Below are 23,741 nucleotides of genomic sequence, written 5' to 3' on the forward strand. Positions count from 1 at the left end.
TGTTTTTCTTTAAAAAATTGATAATGGTTCTAAGCTGAGAAGTTGGAAGAACGTCTGCTCTTTCACAGACAGCTACTCAGAGTGTTTCATAAACTGATACAGTCTTTTTAGTGAGCAATTTGGCAATTCACTTTCAATTTTTTTTCTTTCTTCTTTTTTTTTTTTTTTTATTTTTGACATGGAATCTCGCTCTGTCGCCCAGGCTGGAGTGCAGTGGTATGATCTCCGCTCACTGCAACCTCTGCCTCCCAGGTTCAAAAAATTCTCCTGTCTCAGCCTCCCGAGTAGCTGGGACTACAGGCGTGCACCATCAAGCCCAGCTCAGTTTTGTATTGTTAGTAGAAACGGAGTTTCCCCATGTTGCCCAGGCTTGTCTCAAACTCATGAGCTCAAGTGACCTGCCTGCCTCAGCCTCCCAAAGTGCTGAGATTACAGGCATGAGCCACCGCTCCTGGCCCTCAAAATATTTTAAAAGTCCACACTGTTTGTCCCAATGATAAGCATGCAGCAGTTTGTTTCCACTGCATCATAACCTGTAATAGCAACAATGGCTCCAAAACTAACCTCCATGTCCTTCGATAGATTATATATGTGTGTATATGTATATGTATATGCATATGTATATGTATAATGTGTATATGTGTGTGTGTGTGTGTATATATATATATACCCCAAATCCTTGAACTCTGAATTAGCAAAGAGCTCTTAAGCCTAAGTTATGGCAGTTATATGAACAGCTGTAGAATTATGTCACTGCTAGATAAAAAGAATAAGCCCCAGAAATAGATGAATGCTCCCATTCATATAAACAAATAAGTAAAAATTTGTCTGCATACAAAGACCTCTCAATGAGTAGAAGATGGCCTGGGAGGCTTGCGGGAGTGAGCAGGCTTGTGTGAGGGTGCTGTATTTTTTTCTGGCAAAAAGGAGTTTATATAATTGGCTTTATATTATTTATTTTTAGACATTTTACAATGAGAATGTGTCTATTATTTACTCATGTGATTTGAAAGAAAAACGAACTAACAAAATGTGGTTTAAGAAATAGATCACTCTGGTAGCAGTGCCCAGGATGGATTGAAGTGATCAGAAAGCCTGGAGAGGGGGATCTTGCAGGGAGCTGGGCAGCATGTGAAGACCTGTCAGCTGATCCACAATGGCCATAGCTGAATTTGGAGAACAGGAGCTAAAGTCATGAAATGCTGAGAGGGCAGAATCCAGACCATTGGATTATCCGACAGGGCAGGAACTTGTCAACAAAGATGCTCAGAGTGTATTGGGTAAGTTACAGGGTGACGGTGCTACCATTAACAATGGCAAGTAATGCAGAATGTGGAAAAGCAATTGAAACCTGAGGAAGTGGGCACTCGGGGGTTATACTTAGGAAACTGCAAAGAACAACTGGGATAAAGGCTATAGGAGTTGGGTGAGCTGTAGACCAATTTTATTTGGCCTCTAACTTAGGTTTAATCAGTGGACTTACACCATCCCACTTTGGAGCCAAAATGGACATTAACTGTCTCAGCTCCTGACCTGTGGACCCTGAACTTCTACAGCCGCTCAGTACAGCAAGCTCTTAACTGCCAATGTTTCAAAAATCTGAAAGGAAGTGTCTGTTTGTCTGGAATGAGGCTGCCTTCACTAACTACAGTCATTTTCTTTGCTTTTGCCTGGAATCATCCCACTTGTATTGCTCACCTGGTACAGCTTAAAAGCTCTGATTGATAAAAGGGAAAGACAAACCAACAACCAAACATCTATGGAAAACAACAGTCTACAAAGAATGTGCTTCACCCCATACCTTCAGGGTTGGATATCAGGGAACATTTTTTTTCCCTTTTATCGATTTAGGGGGTACAAAGTGCAGTTGTATTAGATGGATATATTGCATAGTGGTGAATTTTGGGCTTTTGTTTTTGTGTATGTGTCACCCGAATCAAATAGACTTTACCCAATAGGAAATTTCTTTTTTTTTTTTTTTTTTTTGAGGCGGAGTCTCGCTCTGTCGCCCAGGCTGGAGTGCAGTGGCCGGATCTCAGCTCACTGCAAGCTCCGCCTCCCGGGTTCCCGCCATTCTCCTGCCTCAGCCTCCCGTGTAGCTGGGACTACAGGCGCCGCCACCACGCCCGGCTAATTTTTTGTATTTTTAGTAGAGACGGGGTTTCACTGTGTTAGCCAGGATGGTCTCGATCTCCTGACCTCGTGATCCGCCCGTCTCGGCCTCCCAAAGTGCTGGAATTACAGGCTTGAGCCACCGCGCCCGGCCTCAATAGGAAATTTCAAGCTTGCTTTCGCAGGCTGGCCTGCAAGCTTGTTGAGACTCGATTTTCTCCCTTTCTTTTATGTTCATTTCCTCTTTCACATTATAATGTATGATCAACCTCAATTTTGATATCACCCCCCAGCCCACACCCCACTTTTGGTGTATAATTTTTTTTCCTCTGGAAGGGTAGTTGATTGATGGTAGCAGAAAGGACACTGGAAAGAAAAATAAATTAAATTTATGCAAGTGGGGAGGGAGTTGCCTCATTAACAGAATAATTGAGCTGTTAGTTAATTTTACTTGTTATCCACAGAAAAGGGCAAAAATCTTCTAAGCAATGACTCCTCTTCTTCCAAATGATTAAAAGAACAACAAAAAGGTTTGTATCTTGAATGTATCTAGTAATTATATGCCTGACACTTTTTTTTCTTTGTAAATATCATACAAGGCAGATGTATTTTTAAAATCCTGGCAATTTACACAACACTATGAAAGTGTCAGTTCTTCCTAATCAGAATTTTCTGCACTTCCCCCACACTTATTAGCAGTAATTTCTGCTAATTGATAATTATTACCTTTTTTTCTTAGTCAAATCTCGTTGTTAGTGTAACAACACTTCCTGCTTTGCTAAGATCAATATGTTTAACTATCACTGTAAATAATGCATAAAATTAATAATAAAAGTATGCCTGCTCAATAGAATGCAAACTTCATCTATTTTCATATCAGCTCCTTAATTTAGAGCCTTTTTTTTTTTTTTTTTTTTTTTTTTTTTTTTTTTTGCCACAGACTGGTAATAATAAGTAGCTCTTAAGCCCAAATAATGAAACTCTTCATATGTAAACGTCATTAGGACTTTGACTAAAGCCTGTTGACACAAACTAGGCTATCACTGGGCTCTGGAAGTCCCTGTGGAGAATAAATCTCACTCCCTTTTCAAGTCCCTTGCAATAAATCTTAATTGATTTGTAAAAGAGAATTGTTCTTTACATCCTTGAACTGGACTGGACTGAGCCCTGAGTGATCACTCTTGGATTTCTGTAGCTAATTTCCAGGAAATTGATGATGTCTTTATGGCAGTAAAGGGCAAGGCCAGCCAGCTGCTGGGTCCTAGCCCAAAATGAGCCCTCACCGAGGACCACTGGCAAATGGCCCCAGAAAAGCTTCAGAGAAGGTTATCCATCATCCCATTCTCCCAGAATATGTCCTCCACCCCAAACCTACCACTCACCTCACACCCATGCTTAATTAAGTCAAAACTACTCACTCTCTGTAAGACAAAGACCATGGTCTTTAAAAGATATTTATGTATCTATTTATACATGATTCAAGAGTCTGAGAATACAGGATGGTATTGCAGATAGAAGAAAGAAGTAGTCACAAAGCCAAAGCTTTCCCCTCGTTTTGGAGCCGGGGGGGTAGTCCTTCGAGAAACTCTTTCCATGTGACAGGAATCTTGTAAGAAATGATACTCAGTTGTAGCTGTAGTGGAGAGAGCAGGGGAACTGGGAGCACAGGTTCCCGTTTCTAAAGCTTTGTGCATTAGCTTTGTGACTGACCAAGACCATGTTCTTTTGGGGCTTCAGTTTTCTCATTTGTAAAGTGAAGAAATTCAGAGCGTAAGAAGTCTCTAAGCCTCTTCCTATTCTTTTACTCCACTCTAAGTCAATGTCCATCAATGTCCATCAACCCCACTATTTATTTACTTGCTTTGAGGATGAAAGCAGGCATAGCCAAAAGATTGATTTCATAAACTACAAGGGGACAAAAAGAAGTTAAGAGCTTACCCACTGGTCGGAGGCCACTGCAGGCCAAGGAAAGGTGCTACCCTCATAGTAGAGAGCAAGCAGTGCTGGAGGTAAGCTCATGTGTCACCAGTTGTTAGTCAACATGGCCACTCTCGCTTTTTAGGTAGGAGTCAAAGTATCAAGAAAAAGGAAAGACTATTCTCAGAATAGAGAAAAGATCAGCTTCTAAATAAAAAAGACAAACTAGAGTGACCTGAAAAGTGACAGGCTTTCCACACAGAAAAAGAAAGAAAAGAAGAGATAACATCCCTGAAATCAAAATAGCCCCAACTAAGAGAAGCAACAGGATAAGATGGGAATAGAAATGGGATGGACAACAAACCACCTGGAAGCAACGCAAAGCAGGATGACAAAGATCAAACTCACTGTGGAGCTAGAGAAGTACTATGAAAGGCAGAAGAGGCCCAATCAGCCCTGTGGCAAGTCAGCCACTGTTGAGGACTAGGAATTTTTACATTCCTCCTCAGAATGTAAAGGTAAATAAAAATGATATGGCAGATCGCAGTCTTGGGATACAAAGACTAATTTTAGTCTATGGTCCATTCAGTGAGTCTCTATTGATCACCTATCATATAGCAAGAGTTGTTTTTGTACCTCAGCTGTATCAGTGAACAACATAGACAAAAATTCACGAACTCTTGGAGCTTAGAGTCTAAGTCTGCAGTCCCTAACCTTTTTGACACAAAGGACCAGTTTCATGGAAGACAATTTTTCACAGACAGCAAGTGAGGAGGGTGGCAGATGGCTTCAGGATGAAAGTCTTCCACCTCAGATCATCAGGCTTTAGTTAGATTTTCATAAGGAGCAAGCATGCAATCTAGATCCTCTGAACCCTTGCACGTGTAGTTCACAAGAGGGTTTGTGCTCCCATGAGAATTTAATGCTGCTGACCAGACAGGAGGTGGAGTTCAGGCAGTAATGTTCACTTAGCTGCCACTCACCTCCTGCTGTGCAGCCTAGTTCCCAACAGGTCATGGACTGGTTCCAATCTGTGGCCCAGGGATTGAGGACCCCTGGTTTAAGTGACTGGTCTCATTGAGTGTGAATGTTACCAATCAGAAATAATCAAGGGAACCCCCATATTTTAGCTACCATGTTTCCATTCTTTATATGTAAGGTTCAGCCACCCATTCTTTGAGGTAGATTATGTTCATATATAACTCGGAGCCCTATGCCCAAGAAAGGGCACCAACTTGCCATAAATGGCCAAGCAGAAAAGGGAAGAGAAGAAATTCTCAACTTGTCACTGAGCAAGCTGCTAACTCTTTCTTAGTTTCCTGTCTTGACCTCTATTGAACTCTAGGCTCTGTGAGAGCCAAAGCCTGTCCCAGTTACCACTGTGCAGGATATTTTCCTGAATCAAATAGGAGACCAATAACTCTCTGTGGAATGTTAAGTTAATGAACAAAACCTGAAGTTGTTCTACTGCAGAGTTTATGCTTTCAAACACTTAGCTATACTTAGCTTACAACTGAACAAAAGGTTCCGACGTTTATAAAAGACCTGAGTATAGAAATTGAAGTTTAGTCCATGATTATGGTAAGCCAATAAAAATAAATTTAGGTCTAAAGATGTCCTGACAAAAGCATCAAAAGGATGTGAACAAAGACAGTGTATATCTGGTTAATAAATAATTTGCCTAAAAATAAATGCAAATCATGCTAACTCGGACTGTTGCTTTCCAACACTAAATGTTTTGATTGTTATCTAAATACTTTGCAAGAAAAACAGTTCTGATCTTTAACTGTAAAACTGGCAAGGCTTTTCTCCATCTAGGGAGGCAGTCAAAAGACATCATCATCTATTTAAACACTCAAAAAAGGGTGCCACACACTCCCTCTTCTTGGGAAAAAAAAAAAAACTGATGAAGAAGAACCCAAGTTTCGTAAAAGATGAATTCAATTTAACGAACTCAAGAATGGAAAAAAAAAGAAAACATTGGTCACAAATGTAGACAAGACATAAGGCACAGTGCAGTTCCTGATCTTTTAAAATAAAGAACTCTGCCTTGTCAAGGTTAAGTTTCAGTTCTGCCGTGCTCCATATGGATGTCTAGGACAGGGGGAAATTCTGAGGCCTTCATGGAGTCATTTGGCACCATGGACAGCGTGATCTCCATGACAGATGAATCTTTTTCCTAGTCGTTTCTACTGTTCCCCACAAGGGTCAGGGTCTCTGACCCCTTGTTCATTTCTTCCCTTGTTGCCCTTTCCCTGAAGCACTCAGCTAATTTTGTGCTCCAGTGATCAAGATGGGCATTTGTCACTTTCTGCAGAAAAGAATAAAAGCTGATGAGTACTTGACATTCTCAGAAGCTGGTAACTAAATCTTGGCTCAGGTGACAGCCCACTGAGCACATTCTCTGAGTACTTCTGCATCTAGACCTTGGGTATGTCTCACAAGATGCACATGTGTGTTTCTTTCCATACTTTAATAGCAAGAATATTTGCTTTGAAATCCAGTGAATTCATCTAAAAAACAAGAAAGAAAAAAAATGTTCTGAAAACATTTTCAGAGTCTTTCCAAGAAAGAATCCACATTTGAGAGCTTTGTCTTATTTAGGGACTCTACAGACACACTGTAGGAGCTAAGATAAATAATTCATTTAATCAATACACCTACATAATGAATTGGCCTGGGCAAATTTCTAATACAGACAGACAGATCAACTGATGTTTTTCTTGTTGCATTGTTGTGCAACAAAATTCTCTAACCACTCATTCACCTTGTGAATGCAGATTTGATGATTCACTGAAGTATACGATTTGGATTATCCAAAGATCACGGCTATGGTCTCTAGACACCACGGGCCTCTATTGAGGTCATTCCTGGATCCATTGCCTTCAAGATGCCAGGTGAGGCCATCAACAGTTAAGCCTAGCATCATCCGTACCTGCAACCTCTCCTCACCTGCTAAGGAACAGACATACTAAACTGTACACACACCCCTTGCCTGAGGCACCATGTTCCTGGATGCCTTCAGATCTTTGTCTATATTTCCCTTTGTCTGAAATGTCACTCCTACCCTTATTTTGGGGAACTTCTGTCCAGTCTTCAAGATCTTGCCCTATTCTCCCATTCCATGGAGGAGGAAATGAAAACCAGAGAACCTCAGTTATTTGCCAGAGATCATGTAGTTGGTGCTAGTGTCAGGACTTGGCTCTGTGGCTTTCAAATCTATGTCTGTGTCTGCCTATGGGTGGAGAAAGAGAGGCTGTATACCCTGTTTGGATCACAATATTATTTATTTATGGTGTGTGGTTATGTATAAATTGAGTGGAACTTTATTTTTTGAGTTTCTTAATATGGAAGCTGACGTCACTGATTTTAAGCCTTTCTTCTTTTTTAATACAGGCATTTTTGTGCCAAAAACTTTCCTCAAAGAACTGTTAGATCCATCCCACCCATTTTTTAATGCTGTGTTCTAATTTTCATTCAGTTCACGGTACCTTCTAATTCCTGTCTTTTATTTCTTCTGCTTGAAGTTCATTGGGATTCTTGGATCTTTGGAATATGGTTTTCATTAAATTTTAAAAATTATAGTCTTTAGTTCTTCAGGTATTTTTCTGCTCTGCCCTCCTTCAAAGACTCCAATTACATGTATTTTAGGCCATTTGAAGCTGTTCCACATGTTGCTGATCCTCTGTTCAATTTTTTCCTTAACCTGCTTTCTCTCTGTATTTCATTTTCAATAGTTCCTATTATTTTATCTTCGAGTTCATTAATCTTTCCTTCTGCAATGCCTAATTTGTTGTTAATCTTTAGCAATGTACTTTTCATCTCAGACATTATAATTTTTATCTCTAGAAGTTTGACTTGGATTTTTCTTTTTATATGTTGCATGTCTCAACATACTCATTCCTCGAGGTCATTAAACACATGAAATACATGGAAAACTTATAATAATTGTTTTAATAGCCTTGTCTACTAATTCTATCAGTTATGTCATTTCTGAGTCAGTTTCAATTGATTTATTTTTCTCCTCATTATGAGTCATATTTTCTTTCTCCTTTGACTGCCTGGTGATTTTTTATTAGATATTGAAGAGTGAATTTTACTTTGTTGAATGTTGGATATTTTATATTCTCATAAATATTATTAAGTGTTATTCTGGGATGTAGTTATGTTACTTGGAAATAGTTTGATTCTTTTGGATCTTACTTTTAGTGTTTATTAGACAAGACCAGAGCAACATTTAGACTGCATCCTACTGCTAAGATAAAGCACATCTGAGCGTTCTACCTGCTGTCCCGTGAGTTATTAGGTTTTTGATTGTGGCTGGTGGGAACAGCAACTCTTCCCAGGCCTTTGGGAGCTCTGGGGATTACTTCCTTTGATTGTGTGTGTGTGTGTGTGTGTGTGTGTGTGTGTGTGTGTGTGGTTTTTTTCCAGTGTTGGGTACATTCCACACATACATGTGTTGATCAGCACTTAGTTAAAGAATTGAAGGGAACCCAGAAATTCTCAAAATTTCTCCTAGCACCTCTCTCTGCTCTCTGATACCCTATCCTGTGAGCTCTAGTAACCTTAGCCTCCCAGCAATATCCCCTCAACTCAGGGAGACTGCAAAGCCCTCTAAGCAATCAGCTTGGATAACTTGAGACTATGCTCAATTTGTTTTTCATCTCTCAGGGATCCCTGTTCTTCTTGAAAATGTCCCATTGTTTAAAATGATTTCTCAAGTATTTTTAAACTATTTTTATGCATTTTATTTTTGAGGCTACTTTTAGTCTCTTTTACTTACCCTGGTCATAAACTTAAACTAAAGTTGAGTTTAGGTTTCTACTGTAACATGACTCATGTAATTAGAATCTTTGAGAAGAATCTAGAGAAATATGTTTTGCTGAAAAAAAATGTTGAGATTTTTTTTTAGATCATGGACAATTTTATCCTTAGTTTAGGGAGCAGTTCTCTTTGAACCAACTATCTTTCTTCAATTGCCCTTTTTTTTTTTTTTTTTTTTTTTTTTTGAGACATAGTCTTGCTCTGTCGCCCAGGCTGGAGTGCAGTGGCGCAATCTCAGCTCACTGCAAGCTCCGCCTCCTCGGTTCACGCCATTCTCCTGCCTCAGCTTCCAGAATAGCTGGGACTACAGGTGCCCACCACCACTCCCAGCTAATTTTTTTGTATTTTTAGTAGAGATGGGGTTTCACCATGTTAGCCAGGATGGTCTCCGTCTCCTGATCTTGGGGTCCACCTGCCTCGGCCTCCCAAAGTGCTGGGATTACAGGCATGAGCCACGGTACCTGGCCCTTCAATTGCCCTTTCTAAGAGTCTGATAAACTGGGTTCATGCCTTAGATTGCTTTTAACAAGCTGTATTATCTCAGACAAATTACCTGAACTCTCTTGCCTTAATATCTTTAAATCTGAAAAATGGGAATTGTATCATCTACATAATGTACTTATAATTAGTAAATTAGAAACAAACAAAATATACATATATATACATATACATATGTATATTTGCAATAGCTTCCTCAAAGGAAATGTCTGGAAAACAATTGTCTAATTAAGAGCAAGTAAAAACTGTACACTTTAAAATGTCAAGATTCATTCATTATCCCAAAGCCAATAACAGTTTTTTTTTAATCCATCTGCCTATTTGTTTATTTATTTATTCGTCTTCATTTTCATCAAGAGAGACCTGTAAAATGTGTTCCTTTAACAAGGAACTCAGGCTGGGCATGGTGGCTCAGCCTGTAATCCTAGCACTTTGGGAGGTAGAGGCAGGAGGATCACTTGAGCTCAGGAATTAGAGACCAGCCTGGGCAACATAGAAAGACTTTGCCTCTACTAAAAATTAAAAGAAAAATCAACTGGGCCGGCTGTGCAGTGATGTGTGCCTGTGGTTCTATTATAGTCCCAGCTATTTGGGAGGCTGAGGCAGGAGGATCACTTAAACCCAGGAGATTGAGGCTGCAGTGAGCTATGACTATGCCACTGTACTCCAGCCTGGGCAACAGAGCCAGATCCTTTTTTTATTTAAAAAAAAAAAAAAAAAAGATAAAACTCAAATTTGGACTTTTTTTTCTTTTCCTTTCTGTAATAACAGCTATTTTCTAAAAGATGCAGGAATAAAATATTTATTTGAAATTTAGTATGTTTGCACAGTGTGTTTCACATATAAAGGAGATTGAAGTTTCTCTAATAGGTAAAAATAAGTCCTCAATTAATTGCCTCAGCCCAGGAAGAGGGCATTTTCATTTGGGAACCTGCTGAGAGGTCTGCAGGAGACTCATCATAGTGCCAGCAGCTCCCATAACTTCGCCTGGGTCCCACCAGGCCACGCGTGCGGAGCTGCCCACACACCTCAGTCAAAAGAGCTCTCGCCATCTATCCTACTGGAGAGAGATCATTAAAAATGCAGCCAAGTGTGATGCCCTCACATTCGGCAGTTCTGTGCTTTATGTAAAGGAAACTTCCCCTGTACTAGCGTTGGTATTTAAGCTTCCAGAGGCTTCCAGTGGCTTCCAGATGATGCTTACAGTGGGCTCACTGACGCAATTTATTTCCCTCCATCTTAGATTGTCAACTCTATCATGACCTGCAACTGAAACCAGAGTGATTTCTTTATGTCCTTGGAATTATGGGAGTAAGAAGAAGGAGGCAAAATGCTATTTTTTCTCATCTGTGTTATTCAGAATAAAAATAAAATCATTCTTAATTGCCCTCTGACACGTGTGGTGTCTATTAAACTCACAACATCGTCTTAGCTTCTTTCCCTACTCACAGAAGGGTGCCCTGAGAATCCACACAATGGCACAGTGGGTTGGGCTAGGTGTAAACAGCTGATATAAGATGGGTCAATTGAATTTGGAATTGAAATTTTATAAGCTATATTTCATGCTAGATTAGCTCCCAGCAAACACAAAGTCTATGGGGGTGTCTTTAGAAATTCAGAGCTATGATTTCAGTGTCTTTCACCTGATAGATACTGTAAATACTAAAGCAGATTTGCAGATAGAAAAGAAGAAGTTGGCTTGAACAGAGAGACTTTGAAATATGACATCTTTGTGCATTTCCTAGACTGTATAGATGCTGTCCCATGCCTTGTCCAAGGGCTGGGTGTATTACCACCCCACAAGACACGACTGTGGGCTTCAACTAAATGCCCAATTTTTATTTTATCCAATTTGTTTTGGTTTCTTCTGCTTGCAAACAAAGTGCTCTAACTCAGCGGGGTGACATGTAGTAAAAAAAAATAGCTGAGCTATACCTAAACATACAGAAAAGGTGCCAAGAAATGAGTGAACACCTAATGTGATTCCTAACAACTTTGCTATAAAAAATTCATTTAACCCTAAAAGTGTCTCATGGTAAGGAGATTTAGTAGGTCCTTTTTACTGAAGAATAAACTGAGACTCAGCTAATTCAAGTGATTTGGATAAGATGCTAAAGTCCGTAAGTTTTGGAATCAAAGTATGAAGCCAGCTCAACTATATCGAAAGTATGAGGATGCCACACTAGTCCTTAAAGAAAGACAAAGGCAATATATGACCTGTCACTTCTGAATTCCTTGACTACAAGTTGGTTTATTTATAGAACATAGAGACATACTTATCAAATTAACTGAAATGGAGCCTCAAATATCATTCAAATGCAGTCAGGTAGGGATACAGTCCAGCAAGGACAACCCATCTTCTCCATGTATAATAAGCAATTAAATGAGATTCTTGGCAATTCAATCAGAGAGGGACAGAAATATTGAAATTCCTTGGATTAAGAAAAATAAATTTTTAACACAGTTGACCTTTGTCATTTTCATGTAAGAGAAACCAATGATGAGCCACTGAACTAGCAAATTAGCTCTTCAGAGCTGTTGACAAGGTCAGTAAGAAATGAAACCCATTTTAACAAAGATGAGCTGGTTTCTTAGGTGTATGACTCAGTTTTGGAGGCTTTAGCCATAAAGAAGTTCAGAGGAATTTTGAAAACAGACTTTAAAAATGTACAGATTTTATTTTTTTATCTTGAGACATTTGACTCTTTTCTTCTCCCTGGAAAACCAGTGAAATGTAAAGATGGGATTTTCAAATCTTCTGAAAGGTGCAGTTGTTTTATTTTTTTCAGCTGTTTAAAAGCAAACATTTGAAATGCTGGGCGTCTAAACTACATCAGGCACTGTTACTTCCATAGATCATTTACTCCTCACATGAGAAGAGGAAACATTCTTTCAAATTTAAAAATATACAATTTACAAACAGAAAATTTTCATAATTTGTTATAATCTCTTTCCCCCATAACTATGTTAAAATTTAAGATCTCTGTGGAGAATGTGGGGTGCAGAAATAAGGCAAAGGCTAGTTTGGAGATCATCAATTTTATTGTTTATATTTTCTGGGTACAGGCTTGACTATAGTTTCTATACTTTCTTGAGATGGGCATGGACCTTTGACTGAGTTCTAGCCAATGGCTGTAAGCAGAAATGCTTTGCAGCAATTCCTCTCTGGTCTATAAAATACTCCCACTAACAATTTTTCTTGTTCCCCTCATTCCATTGGCCTGATGGAGACAAGCACAGCAAGTCTGAAAGTCCTGCGTTAAAGGTAGGATAGTGCAACACGAAAGGTGCCTGGGTCCCGGAATCACCACATGGAGAAGAGCCATTCACCAATGGGGAGCATTTATTCTGGACCTCAAATGGCAAAACATAAATTGTAGTGTACTTGAATCCTTAAGACATTTGGGAATGTACTACCACAATTAGTGTCAACTTAACTAGTATAAAGAGATAAAGACCATGAGGGTGATAGGTTTGTTGGTAGGACTTTTACATTGAAACATGGTCCTTAAACGTGACAATTAGTTTTATTAATATATGACAACTTGGCTAGGTCGTGGTGCCTGGTTGTTTGATCAAACACTAGTCTAAATGTTACTGTCAAGGCATTTTTCAGTTGTAATTGACGTTTATAATCCATTGACTTTAATGAAAGCAGATTACCCTCCACTCTGTGGGTGAGCCTCATCCAATCCGTTGAAGGCTTTAAGTGGAAGAACCAAGGTTTCCCGAAGAAGGAATTATGGCTCCAGACTGCAACATAGAAATTCTGCCTGAGTTTCCAGACTTTGGACTCAAGACTGATACATTACCTCTTACGGATCTCCAGGCGACTGGCTTGTCCTGTGGATTACAGACTTGCCAGCTCCCAGAACTGAGTAAGCAAATTTCTTAAACTAAATACATACATATGTATGCTATATATATTATATATACAAATATATCAATATAATATATACCATATAAGTCTACTATATGTTATATATATTAAAATATAATGATATGTGTTATATGTAATATTTATTTAAAGAAATTAACTTAAATGCATTTATTTATTTGTTTGTGTTAAGCACTATAGACACACATGGAAAGAGAGAGAGATGGGGGGTGGTACTTGGGATGCTGGCTGATGAATGAGATGCTACTACTGACTGGCATGCTCTCATTTCTGGAGTCAGGGAAAAACGGTACGGAGAATCAGCCAGTTTCCAGGACTCCTAACCAACATCCTGCAACACTGGGACACTGGCTAAAATCCTCTGTCATGTTCCATGGCAGACAGTCCTGCTAACTCAGGTATTCACTGTCCCTCCCAAAGGAGGATTATGCTTTCTAGCCCCACTGACATCAGGGGTGGCCACTTGACCTGCTCCGTCTGATAACACCTGATCAGAGGGGCATGTCACATCTAGTAAGAGGCTTTAAGAGTCAACATAGGGTTCCTTCTCTTTTCCTTTTGCAGCATGGTTTGCAATGTTCTAGAGACAGGCTGTACCCTCTGTGTGGATCCCATAGACCCACATGTGAAGTAGGGGCTAAAGCCAAGCCACTGTGAGTCAACAGCCGACTCACTATGGAGCCACAGTATGAGCAAGAAATAAGCCTTCTCTATTGAAAGCCACACAAAATGTGTAGTGATTTGTTACTGTAACATATATTAACCTATCCTGACTCATCTATATCTAACTATCCACATCTATAGATAGCCCCAATTCAAATCCTGGTTCCTACCAGTTCCTAGCTGTGTGTTTGGACAAGTCATTTAGCTTCTCTGTTGCTCAATTGTCTCCTCTTTAAAAAGGAAAGTACTCACATAAAGCATTGTTGTAAGGATTCAGTTAACCTATGTAAAGCTTTTATTTGTTACAGGCACATAAAATGCATTAATAAATAGTTTCTGTGCTTTTTTTTTTTTTTTTTTCCAGACAGAGTCTTGCTCTGTTGCTAGGCTGGAGTGCAGTGGCATGATCTCAGCTCACTGCAACCTCCACCTCCTGGGTTCAAGTGATTCCCCTGCCTCAGCCTCCTGAGTAGCTGGGACTACAGGCATGTGCCACCACACCCAGCTAATTTTTTTGTATTTTAGTAGAGTTGGGTTTTCACCATGTTGGCCAGGATGGTCTCGATCTCCTGACTTCATAATCTGCCTGCCTCGGCCTCCCAAAGTGCTGGGATGACAGGCTATCTCATGCTTTTAAAACTCCTCTCCACACAGTGACCAGGAGGCCGTCACCTTCAGACAAGACAAAACTCAAAAAGTAATGCATAATCTCCACTCTACAAAGAACCTGCCAATTCTTGGGGAGGAGCAGTGGAAGTAACTTTTTTTAATAAGGTGCCAGGTAATACCTATTTTAGGATTTGCAAGTTTTATTTGGTATCTCTTACATATTCTCCTTGTTATCATTTTTTTTCTTTGTCCTTCTCTTTTTATAGATCTTTAAACATGCAAAAGCAATTCTTAGTTGGAGGGACATATAAAAACAGGTCATGGCCAAATTTGGCCAGTGAGCAGAGTTTGACAATCCCTGATCTAGCCAATACTTATGACATCTATTTCGATTGATTTTCTTTATAGGAGATTCCTATCTAACCTATATTCTGGAAGGAGCTCAAGACCACCTTTCGTGCAGGTAAACTTTCAGCGCACAAGGTGTATGCCTGCATTCATCCATTCAGTGTACTTTCCCTGAGAGCTAACTGTGAGTCATCAGCTCTTCTCTAGCTGGTTTCACTTCAATAACATGGGAGGTGATGCATTCCCTTGGCTCATTGGTCAGCAGTGAGGTAGACTTATTCATTACTAGAGACGTTAAGTACAGCCAATGAAACTGATTCTTGAAGGGAAAGCAGAAATTTTTGTTTATATGAACAAATATTGATGAGCCACATTGCAAAATAACAAAGGACTTCTGGTGTGGGTGTTTAGTACAGTCTTGTTTGATAGGAAAACTGTGTTGCTGGCATGAATTCTGTTCTGTCCCTATGATGGCCATCAGTGATCCATAGAGGTTGGGAATGCACTGCATTAGGGTTGTCATGAGCATGTGGATGAAACAAATGCTGACAGTTCCTCATTGGAAAATCCCACTGCAAGTGAATCTTCAAGATTGGTTCCTCTTTCCAATACTGCAGGAATTCCACCTTCTGAGTTTTATTAAAAGACAATAGATAGAGTGAGCAGGGGCACATATTTCTATAAGGAAGTTGTGACGCCCTGTGTTTCAGCTCTACAGGTAGGAGCCCTATAAGACTTCACATTGACTGAATCTGACGATATCACAATCTTTTCTAACAATGTTGTCCAACTTAGCTACTGCCTCTTCTAGTCTTTGGCATTTGCTTTCAAATTCTGTTTGTCCATCTGTTATTTGTCCTCTGGCATTGTTGCCTGCCCATTTTTTATGTTTTTCTGTTTTTTGGGTTTTTTTTTTCTTTCTGTCTTCCCAGTAATTTTGCAATATGAGCCTATTGATTGACTTTTTTATCTTGCTTCCTTTTTGAGGACAGGCTATGAGAAATTCTAGAACTGGAGAGAAGTGTAGGGTCTGATTTCTCTGGTGGCATATGTCTGCATCCAAACTGTGTGTTTACAGAAACACGGGGTACACAGCTCTATGCTTATAAAGCCACAAAGTTAATGTGGCCTGTTTTCCCAGAAAATTTTACATCACAATGAGTTGAAACTTTTTATTGTCATCAATATGGGTCTATTAAAGAAACTGTCAATGTGTCCCGTTGTTTTAAGTAAATATAAAAACAATATTGCTGAATGCCTTTTTAGGTTTTGCCTCAAGTTATCTCTCCCTGCTCTTAGAGAACAAGTGTAAAAAAGCAACCTTGGAAACACTAACTAAGCCATAGGCTGAGTGGGGGAGATCCTCAGTGCACACCCCTCAGTGCTTCCTATGCACCAGGCACTGTGCTTGATCTTTCCCATGGATCATCTTAATGATAATCTTTATGATACACAGGCCCACAATATTTACCCTTTTGACAAAATCAAGGCTGAAAGAGCCAAATTAAGGTTAGCAGGATAATGTTATTCGCATTTTATTAAGTAACTTTTCTAAGGCCATGCCTAAGAAAGATATTAACGCAACATTTCAAGTTGAGAGCTGTTCTCTCCTTATAAGGAGAGATTTTTTGCTGATATTATGGTCTGAATTGTATATGTCCCCCTTCCCCAAAAAAAGCCTGTGTTGAAGTACTAAGCCCCAGTACCTCAGACTGTGACCGTATTTGGAGATAGGGTCTTTAAGGGAGTTATTAAGTTAAAACGAAGTCATCAAGGTGGACTTTAATGCATTATAACTGATTTCCTTATATAAAAAGGACACAGAAACACACAGAGGAAGATAATCTGAAGACACAGGGAGAAGACAGCTATCTGAGGCCAGGAGAGAGGCTGCAGAAGGTACCAGCCCTACTGGCACCTTGATCTTGGACTTCCAGCCCCCAGAACTGTGAGAAAATAACTTTCTGTGGTATTAGTCACCTACTCTGTGGCATTTTGTTACAGCAGCCACAGGAAACCAATGCAGGAAACTAATGACAAGATATTCTCTCTATCTCTATCTCTGTCTCTGTCTCTGTCTCTGTCTCTATCTCTCTGTAATCTATATCTATATCATCTATATCTGTATCTATACTGCTTGACTTTACCTTATCTGAAATGCTTGGGATGAGAAGTATTCCAGATTCGGGATTTTTAACAATTTTGGAATATTTGCATTACCCTGTGGATATCATGCAGGGCTTTTTGACATTTTCAACATTGTCTTTGCACCATAGAGGACAGAATAAGAAAACAAATACAGTGAGTAGCACACATAGGTCTGGGCCCCAAGTGGGGCATGGCAGGGAACCTGCCATTGGCATGTCCAGCCTGTACACATGCCGTTTTATTACTATTTGTGTGCGTGTTTGCAAGGGGGAAATTGAGTATGCAAGGAAAAGACATATTATAGCTGAAGGGGTCGGTCACATGAGGTCAGTGTGAAATTTTCCACTAATTCAGTCATATTGGCCAACACTCAAAAAGTGTAGGATTTTGGAGCATTTAGAATTTTGGGTTTTCCCATTAGTGATAGTCAATCTCTATCTGCATCTATCTATCCAATCACCTATCAATATTCAGATATAGTAGATGTAGAGACACATGTAATTCAAATATAAAACATTATAAAGGGGATTTAGTCTTTCCTTTCTAACTATTGTAAAATAGAACCTATTTTAATGACAACACAGTGTTTTCCAATCTTTACCCATCTATATGCTTGCAAGGTTTCTACACAGTGGTAATGACAGCATACACATGCATGTATGTTCTAATATTTCCCTTTATCATTAACATGCAAATATTTATAAAAATTAAAAAAAGAGTCTGTTAAATTACAAACTATTTCTTATGGCAATATATTGAAATGTTGTTATATATTTTTTGTTTTTGTGCGTTCATCACATTAATAATCATTTTAGAAAATGTACAGAGTAGAAATATCATCTCCAGAATAAATTTTAAAATCTCTCATCATTTTATTATTCAGAGATGGTATGTGAACATTTTGTTGTTAGTGTTTCCATTTTACATTTGTATAAATGCACACATATACACATTGAAATGTATACATATTCAACCTACTTTTCTGTGTTCTTTGTATAGGAAAAGTACTAAATCCTTACCTGTTATCTCTGAAGCAAATATTTTCCCAGATTTGTGTTGTTTTTATTTTCATTTAAAAGAGTTTGTTTGTTTGTTTGTTTGTTTGTTTTTTACATTCAAACCTCTTGAATTGTATGAGATATTTTTTCGGTCATTTTCATGCTTCAAAATTATGCCTCTATCCTGAAATCAGATAAGTATTCGCTTGGATACTATATGTGTTATGGACTAAATGTTTGAATTCATGTGTTGAAATTCTAATCCCCAGTAGCATGGCATCAGGATTTCAGGAAGTGGGGCCTTTGGCAGGTAATTAGGTCATGAATGTGGAGCCCTCCTGAATGGGATTAGTGCCCTTGTAAGAAGGGGAAGAGACCTAGCCCTCTGTCTTTCTCCCATGTGAGAACACAATGAAAAGTCTGTAGTCTGCAAGCCTGGAAGAGAGCCCTGAACAGAACCCAGCCATGCTAGCATCTTGATGTCAGACTTCCAGCCTCCACCACTATGAGAGAGAAATTTCTGTTGTTTATAAGCTGCCTAGTGTATGGTACTTTGTTATAACACCTCAAACAAACTAAGACAACACAGTTTCACTTTTTCCACCTAGTTATTTAATCTCTCTGGAATTTACCACTACAGAGTATTTTATGGAAGCCCCTACTAGTATTTCTCAAGAGGTTAATAAACAATCCCAGTGATACGTTGTGAACTGTTCTTCCCTTTTCCACTGCACTAGTTTTCTATTTCTGCATTGCAAGGTCCACAGACGTAGCGACTTAAAACAGCAGCTGCTATTAGCTCACTGTTCTGTAGGTCAGAATTCTAGGCACAGTGTGTCTCGGGCCCTGCTCAGGGCCTCACAAGTCTGGAATCAAGATGTCAATGCATGTGCCATCATCCAGAAACTCCATTAGAGAAAGATTTCCCTCCTTCTCTCTCAGGTTGTTGGAAGAATTCATTTTCTTGCCTTTGTAATACTCAAGTCCCCATTTCCTTGCTCACAGCTGAGGGGCTGAGGATCACCCTCAGCCCCTAGAGCCTGACCTCAGTTTCTTGTCATGTGACCCCATCCATAACCCCTCTCACATTTTTTTTTTCCTTGAGACAGATCCTCACTCTGTCGCCTAGGCTGGAGTGCAGTGGTGCAATCTTGGCTCACTGCAACCTCTGCCTCCCAGGTTCACGTGATTATCCTGCCTCAGCCTCTCGAGTAGCTCGGATTACAAGCCTGCACCACCATGCCTGGCTGAGTTTTGTATTTTTAGTAGAAATGAGGTTTCACCATGTTAGCCGGTCTGGTCTCGAAGTCCTGACTTCAAGTGATCCAACTGCCTGGTCCTCCCAAAGTGCTAGAATTACAGGTGTGAACCACCAAGCCCAGCCTCACATTTTGAATCTTGAGGAAGGACTAAATCACTTTTAGATACCTTCTGATTCGGTCAAGACTACCAGAATGATCTCCCTTCTTATTAACTCAGTCTACTGATTACAAACCTTAATTACATTTGCAAAACGTACTCATATATGGTAACCTAACAAGGGGGATGCTGCTCATCATATTCACCAGTCCTGGTGACACTGAGTCAAAGGAGTTGGGGGAGGGGGATGGCGGTTATGCAGGGTATGTAGCAGGGAGCACAGATCCTGGGAACAAGTCCAAAATTTTGCCTACTTCCTCATTACCTTTCTATCACATGTTACTATAGTTCATCTTTGATAAATATTTGATAACTTCTTTATCACATGTTACTGTATTTCATTTTTGTTCTATACATCATGACCTGCCAATGAACTCTGTACTCAGGCCTGTGCTCTGTTGCTATCATTATTATAGAAATATAAAATGTTTTGTGACATAGCTAGGCTAGGTGCCCTCAGTTTTGTCTTCTCCCAAGAATAACTGTCTGCACTGCCTTTTATTTATATATTTTTTCTCCCAAAGGAACCCTGGCACCATTTATCAAGCTCCCATTCCCCAGTCTGGAGGCTGTCTTATCTGAAATTTGACTTTGAGCTAGTGAAACCGATGTATTATGTTGGGGAAAAATTACACCTTTACAGTGTGTGGTCTTTCTACATAGACCGTACATTTACTTCCAAATTTGATTAAACACACATGTGTTGAGTGTCAACTCTTCGCTGGACAGAATTGAACATAAAGAAGTGTGCTCCATAGAGCTTTGGTTTATGTTAAGAAGATGGATGATAAATAAGTAAACAAGTGAATAAAATTATTTCAAATAATGCTAAGTGCTGGGAAGAATAGGGTGAAGTCGTGAAAGTGACTGGGCTGACCGTGGGTGTGAGAGATGGGAAAAGCCATACTTGTTCCTCTTCTGATAAAGTCAATACTTCTGACACAACATCTGTATGTTTTTTCCCACACATCAGTTCTCTAGCAGACACCAACTGGGTGTCCCATGACTTAACTCAATTCTGACACTATGTATTTGGAGATAGCATCGGATCCCATGGGTTAAATTCTCAAACCTACAAGACTGCTCCCTACTTTAGATGCCCGTGAAAGGTAGTAGGTTACCCACAACTTCAGCCAAACTTGCTTACAAATCAAGTGTTCACTAGCCCTGTTCTCAGGTGTGATTAATTTGCTAGAGTGACTCACAGAATGCAGGGGAACATGTGCTTACGTTTCTTGTATTGCTTATGTTTATTGTGAAGGATTTTCCAAAAGATGCAGATGAACAGCCGGATGAAAAGGTGCATAGAATGAGATAGGAGAGATAGGGGAAGAAATTTCCATGCCCTCTCCCGGCAAGCCACCCTACAGGTACCTTTAAGTGTTCAGCAATTTGGAAGTTCTCAGAACCCTGTCCTTTTGGGGGTTTATGGAAGTTTCATTATATAGGTGTGATCGATGACATCATTGACCACAGGTGATCAACCCAACCTTTAGTTTTTCTCGCCTCCCCAGAGTTCAAGGACAAGGATGAAAATTTCGATCCCACCAATTCTAGGGCTGGTACCTCAGCCTGGTACCAACCAGGCCCCATCTTGATGCTGGGAGCCACCAGTCACCAACCATCTCATGAGCATACAAATTAGATACTCTTAAGTGATACTAAAAGATTCCAAGGTTTTTGGGGAGCTATGTGCAGGAAAAAGGGGACAAATGATGGCAAAACATATATATATATATATATATACACACACACACACACACATACACACACACACACACACATATATAATATTACAATTACAGTATCACACTGGGCAGCTATGGAACGGAAGTAAGGGAATCCTCTTTGAGATGATTGGACGCTTTGATAATTCTCAACCAATTATGAAATCAGGAGGAAATGCATTTGGGGAAGAGGAAGTGGTAAGTGTAAACACCCTGGAACTGCACAGGATACTATTCATGAGGTACCTGAATCAAGTCTATGTTTACATTTCTGGTGAATAAGTTTGTGCAATGTTGCCTATAAGTGTACTGTATCCATAGTGCTTCTAGATAAAATTATATTTTCTGGTTTCTAGAGAGAATGGATTAAAATTTCCATATTTTCTAAATGATTGCTTCTAACATATGGAAAAGTCATTACATTTTATATTTTTTGAAACAGTCTCATTACTTAACTGTGATTATTCCAAAATTTTTTTTGTTTATAAACCACTGCATTTTCTGTTCTCCTGTTTTTGTGGTAGACACTCATAACAAATGCAATCATGATGATTTTGCAATAATCTAAATTTTGCATCCTCCTTTTAAAATGTCATCATAGTTTTGCTCTCGTTTCATATCTTAGCACTGGTTTTATTTTCACACATCCCAGTGGGAATTATTCTTCTGTTTCACAGCAAGTTGCCTTTTGGTTTAAGGTAGGGGGGGGTGGGATTCTTTTCTGATATTTTTATGTTAGATACAGGAGCTCTTCTCATTTTGGATGTATTATAAATGAAAGCACTCTAAAGTATCTGTTTTCTTCAAGTTTAGTTTTCCTCTGAATAATTTCCTTTAAATATATAAAGAAGAGCCAGATTCCTGGGTTAGAAGGAATCACTGGGGTGCTGGTTGGGGATAATGACTCTGGGCAATGTTTATCAGTTGTTTACTTGCAATGACCTATCTAGGAGTTTGCTTTATAAATAATAATTCAGTTGTCTTGGGGGAAAACTGATTCTTCGTGACAGCCGTGGGGAGGGATGAAGAGAAGAGGCAGTCTGACCCAGGAAACATCTTGAAAACACAGCTAAGAGTCTGTTCTACTCCTTTTCTGCAAAGTGGCTCCTGCTTATCAGGAATTGGCCATTCCCATCCCTGTGGAAGTAGTAATGCCTCCTGTCCTGAATCTACACCCTGCTGTTAATTTGCTGTGCAATTTGGGCGACCAGTTAACTCCTCTGAGCCTCTTTTTCCCCATGAGGGTTATGTCCTGTATCTTGTAGGGACTGCTATTAGTATTCAATAACATACACTATATAAAGTGTCAAGCATCTTGCACAGAGCAAATCCTCCAAAATGTGACCATATTTTCTTTCTTTAGTCTTCCAAACCAAAAAGAATTTCTAGTTGCAACAGAGTCTACAGACATTTCTGTTTAATGTCTCATGTGGAAAAGCAAACACTCAGTAACTGGGAATCATGATTACTGTGGCTGCTTTGTTGTTATTGCTATTTCTGTCATCATCCTCATCATCATCCCCATTGAGATGAGTCTAAGTCAACTGGGTCACCTGGTGAACAGGACTTTAAGATGGTTAGGCCAGTCATTAGACACTGTATCTTGAAATCCTAAAGCATAAAGATAGTTATCTGCAAAAGATATACTCTGTTCCTTACACGCTAAGAATGACTGTATCAATGACTGAAGAAGTCACAATGACCGTTTCTTCCTCCCTGTGGAAATTCTTTCCCTTTTCCTCCACTTCACTTCCCCTCTGCCCATCAGTCTATTTGACTCAACAGACACTTCTGAGAACACATGTTTCTATATTTATTACAACTGTGCCCATATAGCTCAAGACTAGACTGCCAATCTAGTGCCCTCTTAACCCTGCCCCACAAAACACTAAATTTCTCATGTAAATTGTAGGAATTTATTTCCAAACTCTGCCATAATTTTTAACCATCAGTTTGGGTGCCATTTCTCTAGACTTTATTATTTCCACGTCATTTCACAACGAATGGCTGATATACAAAGTGAAATATAAAGTGGAGGAATGATCAGGGAAATTCAAAGCACAAAAGCCATTTAAATTCACGTTCCTGTACCTGGGTGGTTTTGTGGAGATGCTGTGAGCAGGCGGTACAGTCTTCAGGCCCAGCAGTTATCATACTTGCCTTTAGGAGTTGGTTAATGCTGGCTTGGGCACTGCCAGGTACAACTGAGCAACACTCACCAGGGGTCATTCTTTGCCATATACATATTAAGTGTCTTAATGAAAAAAACAAAGAAAAGAAACACAATCTGCTGTTGAAATGTTGGACTTTGACTTGGAGTTGAATAAATACACTGGATTTGGGATCTGCTAGACCAAGCTTTAAAGCTCATTTACAACACATAAATAACTCTCCTTGAAATGCAGTTTTCCACCTGGAAAATTGGAGTAATAACATTTGCCACAATAGCATTTTTGGGGGAATGTTAGTGATATAATAAGCATTCTATATAGAATGACACTTTATAAGCTTGTAATAAATTATAACTATAATGAGTGTAATTATCATTTGTTGTGTCTCCAAAGTAGAACCATTGTC

At 39.4% G+C, this 23,741-nt stretch overlaps 1 long non-coding RNA gene across 2 annotated transcripts in view; it reads left to right on the plus strand.

The window, feature by feature from the left end:
• The window catches only part of LOC123574639 (uncharacterized), a 101,716-nt gene extending 79,915 nt beyond the window's left edge, over positions 1 to 21,801 (plus strand). Inside the window, exons 3-5 of one of the 2 annotated variants that reach the window (XR_006699685.2) lie at positions 13,013 to 13,232; positions 14,933 to 14,987; positions 16,690 to 21,801. This is a non-coding gene — a long non-coding RNA (uncharacterized lncRNA). Of the gene's footprint in view, positions 1 to 6,809; positions 8,845 to 13,012; positions 13,233 to 14,932; positions 14,988 to 16,689 lie in introns of those variants that run through there. The other variant, XR_012416340.1, reaches the window with a different exon arrangement.
• The last annotated feature ends 1,940 nt before the right edge of the window (positions 21,802 to 23,741 follow it).

This window comes from Macaca fascicularis, chromosome 7 (assembly GCF_037993035.2).
Source record: "Macaca fascicularis isolate 582-1 chromosome 7, T2T-MFA8v1.1".
Classification (NCBI taxonomy): Eukaryota; Metazoa; Chordata; class Mammalia; order Primates; family Cercopithecidae; genus Macaca; species Macaca fascicularis.